Source organism: Mauremys mutica, chromosome 23 (assembly GCF_020497125.1).
Source record: "Mauremys mutica isolate MM-2020 ecotype Southern chromosome 23, ASM2049712v1, whole genome shotgun sequence".
Taxonomy (NCBI): Eukaryota; Metazoa; Chordata; order Testudines; family Geoemydidae; genus Mauremys; species Mauremys mutica.
The window spans coordinates 13,920,946-13,931,426 of NC_059094.1; positions in this window are offsets into that span (position 1 = coordinate 13,920,946).

Here is a 10,481-nt window from a genome sequence, read left to right on the forward strand (position 1 = left end):
TTGTAACATCCCCAGGCATTACTGCTCTGCCACCGCTGATCACATTCCGTGCTCTGAGCACCTGTCAGGGGTTAAGCAGGTGGCTCCTGGGAGGTTCATCTTTCTGTCTTTTAGCTCTACAAAGCTAGAATTTCCACTTGACGTCAGCCAGTGACTGTGCCCTCTTCCCCCGCAGTTGTTCTGTTGAATTTGTGCTATTTGCAAGACCTGACCAGAATGTTCCACCAGAAAACATGGAGAGTTTCCTCAAAAAGCTTGAACGTCTCACTTGCAGTTCTCCTTTTAACTGCCACGAAGCCTTTTATTGTGGTCATCGTGCAAAAGTGGGATTCTTTTTTGTGGGAGGTGTCGGGAGAAGGAGAGACAGGGCAGGAACGGGACAGGTTCTGAACATACTTTAGTTCAAATTCTTTATTCTCTGCTATGAAATGCTCCTACCACTTCTTAGTTCAGAGCACATCACCCTGTGACAAGCATGAATGACAGTGAGATTTCAGTTACCTGGGACATGGCAGGATGACGTGGGCTGGGTTCTATTTAGCAATCTAGGAAATGCCAGCCCGTTTCAGAGGGAAGTGAAAATTGATGTAATAATTAATGCCCAGCTTTTTATAGAGCACTTTTCCTCAGTAGATCTTACAAAGGCAATATCATTATCTGTATTTTACATATGGGGAAACTGGGGCGCGGAGCTGAAATGAGTTGCCAAAGGTCACCCATCAGGCCAGTAGCAGAGCCAGGAATAAAACCAAGGTCTCCTGAATCCCAGTCCAGTGCTTTACCCAGTAGACCACACTGCCTGAAACCTGTTTTAATGCCGATTTCCCTGCAGACCCCAGGCAGTGGGGGCATTTGGTAAGTATACCTGAGTTTAACCTCATTTCCACTCCTCTCGAAGGGCTGGTCGGCCGGCAGATGCTTTCACATGGCTTCGGCTGATGTCCCACAGTGTGGAAATGTCTCCCCGTGGGCTGGGTGGGTCATGACAGCCTAGGCTTCAGTGAGATCAAACCTCATGGAAATATTGCCTTCTTCATTTGTTGGTACCGTGGGCGTCCATCTGTCCTAATTCAGGAAACATAACCAGCCCAAACTTCTGCCCAGACCCTGGACTGAAGCCAGGAAAACCTGCAAGGTTTACAATGTTCAGATTAGTTTGAAGAAAGACTCTCTTCTCCCTGACTTTCCACAGGGCTCTGACCCTTCCCTTGACCTGTTCAGCAAGCTTCTGACTTTCCCTGGACCCTCTCACGCCCTTCCCAGCATGAGACCCGCTTTGTCCCTCCAGTGAGCCTCATGTTCCTTCAAGCCTACTTTCAGGTGAAGGTCCCACCTCGAGGGGCCTCTGAAGGGTGCAGTGCACATGGGGGTGCACAGAGCTTCAGTTCTGGGCTGGCTGGGAATCTGCCAGAACTACCATGCCCTGCAGAGAGCTAATGAAAGGTAGGAGTGGCCTGTGTGGAAGGGCCTGTTGATAATTGTGCATTGGGAAGAGCTGGGCCCTATTTGAGGGATGGGAAGGAAGCTGAAGGCATATTGGAGGATCACACCCGAGGAGGGGCCTGGTAGAGAAGGAAAGGAAAGGGGGGTCCAGGTGCTTAATGAGGAATAAGGGTCGAGCTTTAGCGCCACAGCCAAACTTGTGTCCACTAAGCTTACTGGAACCAACACAAGTCTGGTGAGCGTCACCCTTTGTCACTAGTGCACGCAGCAGATCACGAGGCTTTGAGTCACCAAACGTATCTAGGAACCATCAGCTCCATTCCTGTTGCCGAGGAGCCAAGAGTCAATATGCTAGAATGGAAATCACCGTGACAGGCGCCCAGGGACAAGAGCAAAGAAAACCTCTTAACTCCCTCGGGCTGAGATCTGGCCACGTTGCATTGTGATCTTCCTCAGATCCGACAGCGAGCAGCTCCCGAGCTCACTCTGCTATGCTGCTGCAGCACGGGCCCTCAAGGCTTCCATTGGAGACTCTGGTGTGTTTAGAAAATAGCCCTTTTATAGTCCACAAGCAGGTCCAAGGTTTGCCTCAGTGACAGCGGAAGAAGATGGTGACGCTCATCATGAAGTCTGTAACAAAGAGACTTGCTCCCTCTAGCTTCCAGTTCTTCCTCCTTCTCTGCACCCTTCCTCTAGACTCACATCCCCTGTCCCTACCGGCAATCAACCGCCGGAGAGACTCCTCCGCACACCTGATGAGAACACCTGCCCACCCAGCCAGTGCCGCACCAGGATCAAACTTCCTTTCAGCAAAATGTAAGGGTGGGGAGTTTTGACACACACCCCCTGCTCCTTTCCAGAATCTGCCTGGGGTCCTAACAATTTGCTGCTCTCTGCACTGTCGTCACGTATTGCTGTGGCCCTGCCGGGGAACAACTGGGCCGTTGAATGGTCTTTCTTAGCACAGCGGCCGTAGCTCTCCCCCGGCATTCCAGCGCGGATACAGTTTCTGAGTTGTGAGAACTCAGCTGATAGAAAGCATGCAGCTGGGAAGAAACCCCCCCGGGCACACATGGCGCTTTTGTTTCAATGAGGCTCAAGGATTTATTTTTCAAGTCAACTGGGGATTACGTCCCCTCTCTTATCCTGGTGATTTCCCAGGGTTTAAACCCAGCTTGGCTCCGTTTCCATGCTGATCTCATTTCCTAGAGGCTGACCAGCGAGGGTGCACGTGTGTCCAGGGACGCTTCTGAAGTAGACCGGGGGAAAACCCCCAGCTTGTTGGATGTTACGGGAGGGCGATGGTAGAATTCCTGTGCTTGTGAAAGGCACCAGTGGCAGACCCTGGTCCATGAGGGATCGAAGTGGGCCCATCGCATTGCAGGATCAGGGCCTTAGACTGTAATCTCAGCAGGGCAAGGGCTGCATCTCTCTTGTGCGTGTACAGTCTAGTATAATGGGTCCCTGTCCTGGTCTAGGCGCTACTGCAGTAGAAATGATGCAGTATTAGTACTGACTGTGCCAGATTGGTTGACGTCTCCATTTCATCCCTAGAGCGGGGATGGCACAGGCAGGGCATTGCAGACTCCTTCACACTGCCCCTCCTGTACGTCATCCCTGCTGTGCAGAGACCCCTCTAGGGCTGAGAGGGGAGTTCTGTCTCCATGGCACATTGAGGCTCTCTGCTGAGTTATGCAACAAGGGGAGCCAGGCATGTCAACTGGGATGGTGCAATCTGGGCCTTGGCCTCTCAGAACCGGGCTGAGACCCACCAAACTCATGTCACCCAGGCCTCCACTGCCATCAGAGCGTAAGGGCGTGAGGTGAAAAGGCTCTTCGGAGTCTTCTGTCTAGAAGGATCAGGTGTGTGTGCAAATACGTGTGAACGGGTGGGTGCACGCGTGGGTCTGGAGCCTGTGTGTGTTTGGGCATATGGACCATCTGAATGTAGAAAAAGGACCCTGAGATAGACTGGGGTGGTGCGGGGCACAGGTTGGGATGGGCTGGTGCTGGGCATGGCAGTCGCCGTCTGGGGTGACCAGATGTCCCAATATTAGCGGCTTTGTCTTCTATATGCAACTATATCCCACAACCCTATAAAAGTGTCCTGATTTTTCACACTTGCTGTCTGGTCACCCTCTAGCTGGGACAGGATTCCAGGCGCCTTCCTCTCCACTGCTGCGTTTTATACCTGGGAATGTTGTCTCTCCACCCGGCCATGTGCTCCTTTCGGCTCCGGATAGGACCCCCCAGCCTGCAGGCTTGGCGCATGGAAGCCCTCGTTCCAGCCCCTGTCCCACTGTCAGGATCTCTTGCCTAGGCTGACGGGGCTGGGATGCTTGTTGCTGGACTATCCAAGCCTGGTTGTTATTTGTATGCGGTAGCACTTGCAGGACTGGGCTGAGATTGGGCCCCATTCCTAGGAAGCATTTCTAGTGCCCCCTTCCTGTGGTACCCGGCTCCAGTTGGAAGCCCCCTGGCCTGATGTCCAGAGGCATAAAGCTCCTTCCACCCCCTGAGCCGTTCCCGATTGGTGCTGGCTCTGGGAGCGAGAAGATGCAATGCTGACACTTGTCATTAGAGAATTTGCTTAGGTTTAGCTGGTGCTGAATGGCTCATGGTTCGGACAAAAGGGGTTGGCAGGGGCAGCAGAGAGTTGCTGGGAACCCACTGCAGAGCTCACCTTATCACGCTGACCTCTCCTGCGTGAGGACGCTGCCCTTTGTCCTTCCACCTGTCCCAGATGCCCATGTGGGCAGTGAACCGCGTGGTTTATCTCCGGTGAGATTGGGCTGCAGTTTGTTTATCAACCAGCCAGGTATTTGTGTGGCCACTCCTGCTGCCTCCTAACCCTGTGTCAGGAGGTAGAAGCGTTGCCACGCTGAACCATGATACTCAAACTCTGCTCAGCTCAGGCCACCGGAGTCCAAAGATCCCAGCGGCTGATTTGCTGAAGATTTGTTAGTGTAGCGCTGGAGGGGGCGTGGGGACAAAGACCAGCCTGGGCTTTGTGTGTCAAAGATGCACAGTAGGTCAAAGCCAAGCTCCTGAAGGCTCAGATCAGAGAATATCAGGGTTGGAAGGGACCTCAGGACCTCCCTGTGGGATCTAAATTACCCCCTAGTAATGTGCTGGAGCCCCGGAGAGTCCAAGGGTCGAGTGGAGGGGAAGGCAACGCTCTGGGGCTGGCTGGGTGATGAGTAGGAATGGAAGTGTGTTGAGATCTGGCCGGCTTGCAGCGTGCTATGGAGACTCTCCCCCCAGCAGTAGGATGGGTGGGTGAGGGTGGGATTCCCTAAAACCGGAGGTCACAGGTGTAGTTTGACTGCTAGATTTGGAGGGGCAGCTCCAACCAGGCCAATGGGGTTGTGTGTGTGTGAGGCAAATTCCGCACCTGCCCAAGGCTTGCACTTTGCGGGGAGCATCACCCCACCGTATACCCCCCAAACTACGGCCATGCCGTAGGCGTATGCCCTGTGTGCTCCTCCTCACCCTTAACCATGGGCATAGGCCAAGAGCGCTCCCTGGCATTAGCCATGGGCATAGGCAACGTCTCGCCCTTGCCTTAACTCAAGAGTACGCCAGGCGAGACTAAGTCTTGCTCCCTCCATGGGTGGATGCCCAGGGGCTTCATACACCACGGCCAACCTTTGCAGAAGCAGCCCCTGATTTTGCGTGCCCGACTCAAGGCGCTTTGTACTGCAGTAGCATTTCCAAGCTCCAGCCAAGAGCAGGGCCCCGTTGTGCTGGGTGCTATCGAGACACACAGAGACAGTCCCTGCCCCAGAGAGCATCCAGTCTTGGCTCCAGAGTCAGGAGCACTAGACCAAGCTTTGGTACAGAGCCCTTTACAAACACCGAGCAATTAACCCTCGCCGCACGGTCCTGCGTGGTTAGGTAGATAGCATCCCTACTTTACAGATGGGGAAACCGAGGCACGGCGTGCAAAAGAAATCAGGACGAGAAGTCACACATTCTAGGGTCCCATCCTAATGTCCAGGGACTAGAACGTGCTGTTAAAAGTAAATTGCTTTATTCTTCTGAACTTTCTTTTCCGTCCGCCGACGCCACCTCCTCCGCTCTTGTGGTTCCATGCGCTGTGTTAATAGAGGAAGCATGCGTTAGCCGTTGAAAGCTGCTGACTTGTGCTTTAACTCCAGTCTCCGCCCAGCTACAGATTTCCCGTGTGACCTTGGGCAAGCAGTTTATCTGCTCAGTACTTCAGTGGCACTGGCCGCGAAAAGAGGATGATCCAAAACACATGGGTTATGAAACTTAACTCATCAACGTTGCTCTGGGATCTGCTGATGGATGGTGCAATAGGCTGATGGATGGTGCAAGAGGTCAAGGTTAGAATTCTGCATCCTTCTCATTGCCTGGAAAGCAGGCTTGGCTCATGGCCTCCTAGCTCCCAGTGCTTGAATAGGGAAAGCACCTTTGAGGAGCTGGCTGAATGACTAGAGAGGCCCAGGCCGCACAATAGATTAAATTAACACCCAGTTGGAAACCTCATTTTGTATGTTTAATAATTATAATCATATATAAATAATAGGAGATATAGCTATCTCCTAGAACTGGAAGGGTCATTGAGTCCAGTCCCCTGCCTTCACTAGCAGGACCAAGTACTGATTTTTGCCCCAGATCCCTAAGTGGCCCCCTCAAGGATTGAACTCATAACTCTGGGTTTAGCAGGCCAATGCTCAAACTACTGAGTTCTCCCTTCCCCTAGACTGTAAACAAGTGTAAGAAGTTGAACTGCCTCTTGTGACCTTCACTGGGCTTGGATTGCACCATTCGTTAGTGACACCCATGCGGCTGGAACATTTGACAGCAACCACAAAACCCCAGATCTCTGCATCTACAAACTTAAACGTGAACAGCAGCAGCTGCTCCCAGTTCTATCACTTTCATCCCAATGGATCCCAAAGCACTAAGGTCTTTAATGATCAGTGTAGACAGCACCTCCACCAATAGGAAGTGTTGTACCTATCTCTCAGTACTAAGTTGTTATCTTGTTTCAATATGATGTTGTTGTGTCTGGTGGGGGGAGAGGGTTAATAAGGAGTTTTAGTCCGTCCTGTGTGTGCTGGAGTTGATACTGGCAGTGTCCCGTTGATTCCTTGATGTCTATGAGCAAGTATTACAGATTTCTTCACTCACTGCTTCCTGGGTGAAGCAAAGCAGTTGTCTAACAGCACACTCAGCAGCTGTTTAGAACAGCAAGTGGAGAGGGATCTCTCATCCAATTGAAACAAAAGAGTGAATTTGAAGTACGTAATAGAGCTGGGTGGGAAATGTTTTTCCTGTTCCACAATATTTGTTGAGATATCAAAATATTTTCCAAGCCCAATTTGGGATGAAAAGTTGAAATCTCAAAAGTTGTCATGAACCGGTGATCAGAAAAAAAAATGGTTTGGGTCAAGCAAAAAGTTTTGCTTCAATCATTTTGAAGCATTTCATTTTGATTTCAGCCACTGTTTGTTTGTTTTGACTATAATTAGTTTATACTTTGAAGCAAAAAGTCATCTTGAACCAGAAAACTGGGATTTTTCATTGTAAAAATATGCCATTTTGACAAATCCAAAAATTCCCCCAAAATTGAGTGAAAAAAGTTGTCAAAACTGACCCTTTCCCCCCAAGTTTCAGTTGTGACAAATCAGAACGTGCCCAATGAAAGACCTTTCATTCACCAGCTCAAGCATGTAGGGTATGTGCAGCAGCATTTGGTCAGTGCACCTGATCTCTCACACCCCTCTTCTAGTGCCGCATGTTCTTTAATGACCATGTGTTCAGAACCTTGGCTTTTCATCTGATCCAAAAGATCATCATGTCTTTGTTCACGCAGCGCACTCTAGTGTCGTGGTGGGTTTGAAACTGACTCAGAACAACACTGAGCAAATCACCAGTAAATACCCCTTGAGTATAGTCTGGGGGACAAGCCCCAGCTTCCGAACCATGAGCATCCCTCTTGGCCACACCTGAGTGTTCCTTGGAGGGCTCCCAAAGAGGTCATGAGCCTGCCCAACCCTGCTTAGTGGGTGGGATCTCAAAGGATCGCAGTCAAAGGTGCAATTGCTGCACCTTGAGTCTATGCACCCACAGACCTACACATGATCAGATCGATACACCTGCTGTACAAGCACCTATATGTCTGCACTCCTGTACGTACCCACGGTCCTGTGTCACCCCAAAATCACATTACTGAATATATTGACATGATCTGTCACTGCTGAACAGACTTCAATCAGCAACCTTTGCTTAAAGCTCTTTTAATTTTCCACATAAGTAGAAATCTGTTTTTGTAAGGAATGTGTTTAGACTGCAAGGTCTTCAGGGAAGGGACCTGGTCTTCATTCCTCGCTATTAAGTGCCTAGGGCACTGTTGGCACTATATAAATATGGGATATATGACTGAAAAGGTGTGTGGTTAGAACTAGTGAGTGGGGGACAGAACTCCTGGGTTCTTTTCCTGACTCTGGTACTGACCTTGGTCAAACCACTTAACCTCGTGGCTCATCTCTTTCTCTCCTTAGTTCCAATCCTGGCTCTAGCACAGATCTTGATTTGTGTCCTTGGACAAGTCCCGTAACCGATTTGTGCCTCAGTTTCCCCATCTATAAGGCAGCGATAATGAGACTGGAGAGCAGTGAGGGACTAACTGGCTAGTGTTTGCACAGCACTTTGTGAGCACTGGATGGAAGGTGCTGCAGGAAGACCAAATGTCCGTTGTGTTAGGGTACTCATTTTATTTGCACTCATTGTTACTCCTGCGATTCCCGCGTCACATAGACTCATCAGCTCATGATAGTGCTCTTAGCTTCGTTTATTAATATTGAGCACCAACCGTGCAAAGAAGCAGCCCCTTAGGTTAATGTATTTGCAACTGCTTCAGATTTAATGTACAAAGGGATAGAAATGTCCCTGCTTCAGGGAATAAAACAACCACTAAATGCCTGGGATTAGAAAATAACTTCTCTCTTAGGTCTGCGATTGCATAAATGCCTATTGAAGGGGTTTCACACCTGAATCTGAAGCAGCTGGTGCTGATGCTCCTTCAGAGACTGAACTTGATGGTTCCCTGGTCTGGTCCTTCCTATGTTCCCAGGAGAACAAACAGAGCAGGAATAGGCCTAACGCTAGGCCCATGTTCAGATCTGGACCCAAAATTTCCCCTGTAGTTCAGAGAAGCTGGGGGTCCTGAGCCATTATGAAGCCAGGTGACAGTCACTTAGTTTGGATTCAGACCCTGATCTGATTATCCCCATAAGTCAAAGGCTCAGTTTTGCCGATCCCAAGAAATCAAAAATCATGAGACAAAAATCATGACTCACAAATAATATATGGTGGGTTCCTTTTCCTTTCTGAACAGTTAGGGTCACACTCGGGTCCCGTTTTTAAGCTTGTCTTTGCAACTACAAAGCCTAGAAACTTTTTGGTTTGAACTGAAAGCTGAGAGTCCCATCCGATCACATGCCTCCAGGAGCTGGGGCTTGAAAACAAACCCCAAATACCGTGAGAGTTGGCAACACGGGGGGAGGGGTGCTCTTTCGGCCCAGGCCCAAGGCAGCCAGGACATGAGCTGGAGGTGGTGAAGGAACTCTCAGAGAAGGAAGCCGCGGTGCTGCAAGGGAGGATTTGGAGAAAGAGGAGGAGGTGGTTTGGTGCATGAGGCTTGTTCACAGCACAGGGTGGCTGTGGAAGGGTTAAGATCCCTTCTAGTCTTTCTACAGCCCTGTAGTTAGATGCTTCCCCACCCTCCTGACTCCACCCAGGGAGACGGGGCGGGCTGGGATTGGCTCCCCTGAGGGGATCGGCTCCATACCAAACACAGACAGGGCAGGGGCTCAGAGGCCAGAGAAAGTGCTGCTAGCATGAGTTTGGGCTGTGGCCCTTTGCCAGGGGTGATGGGGAAATGACAAATGCAATTCCACTGAGCGGCTCCCTCCTCCCCAGCTCCGCACACTACAGATGTTTATTCTGCTTTCTGCATCGGAAGTGGGGGCCTGTTTACCTGCCCCGGGGGGCCTGTTTCTTGGTGGGCCCCATTACCCACAGCAGAGCTGAGCCCAGGGGCAGGTTGCACTTGATGCAGGGAGCAGAGAGGGTGCAAAGGTAGCTCCTCTAGGCCAATCCTAGCACCTTGGGGTGCCAGGCTGCTCCCTGGCACAAAGCAGAGCTGCCTCAGGACTCCTCTGTTCAACGCTCGGCTGCCTTTGCCTGCAAGGGACCCTTCTAGGAGCTGGGGATCTTCAGAGGCAGGGACACCTGTCTCTCCTCCAGCCGCAGGCCCTACACCCCTGGAAGGTTCCTGTATGGTGGGAGAATCCTCCCCCAGCCTTCTAAGGTGTTTTGCACCATCAGCACAGTGCAAAGCAACCCTAATGGACCAGCCCACGGAGCCCTGTGAAATCTGTGCACAGCCAGTCGCTCCCCTGCCCTAGGGTGATCCAGCGGATACGCCTGCATCCGGGCTGCTCAGCTGGTTGGGCAGCAGAGTCTGACTCTGATACTTGAAAGCAAAAGTTAAAGAAGTGCCTTGGGGCTCTTGGTAACGGAATAACGTTAATTCTCAGTGTTACGTTTATGGCACCTTGGCAGGGTGCTCGGTGCTGCAAACACAGGTCCCTTCCAGTCTAAACAGACCCCAAACTGTCCGAAAGAGGTGGGAGGACGAGATTCAACGTGCGGAAGTAGGAAGTGCGTTGGGGGGAAGCCGTGCTGATGCCGATTGCTGTCCCAGACCCGCCCAGGTCAGAATGGCGCTGGGTGGGCTGTACGGAGGTTCCATCGTGTCTATCCAAGGTACGGTGACCAGAGAGCAAGTGTGAAAAATTAGAACTGGGGAGGTGGTGGTGAGATAATGGGACGTTTGGTCATCCTAACCCAAGGGCTAAAGTCCGGATGCCTCTGGAGTTCCTGGCGCTTGTCCTGGGCAGTGTTTGTTTTGGTGGCTAAGGACCCCTCCCTGAGACATCATGTCAGAAGGGGCAGTTACAGCCGGAGTAAACAATTCAGCCTGTGGAGCAATTATTTCTGGC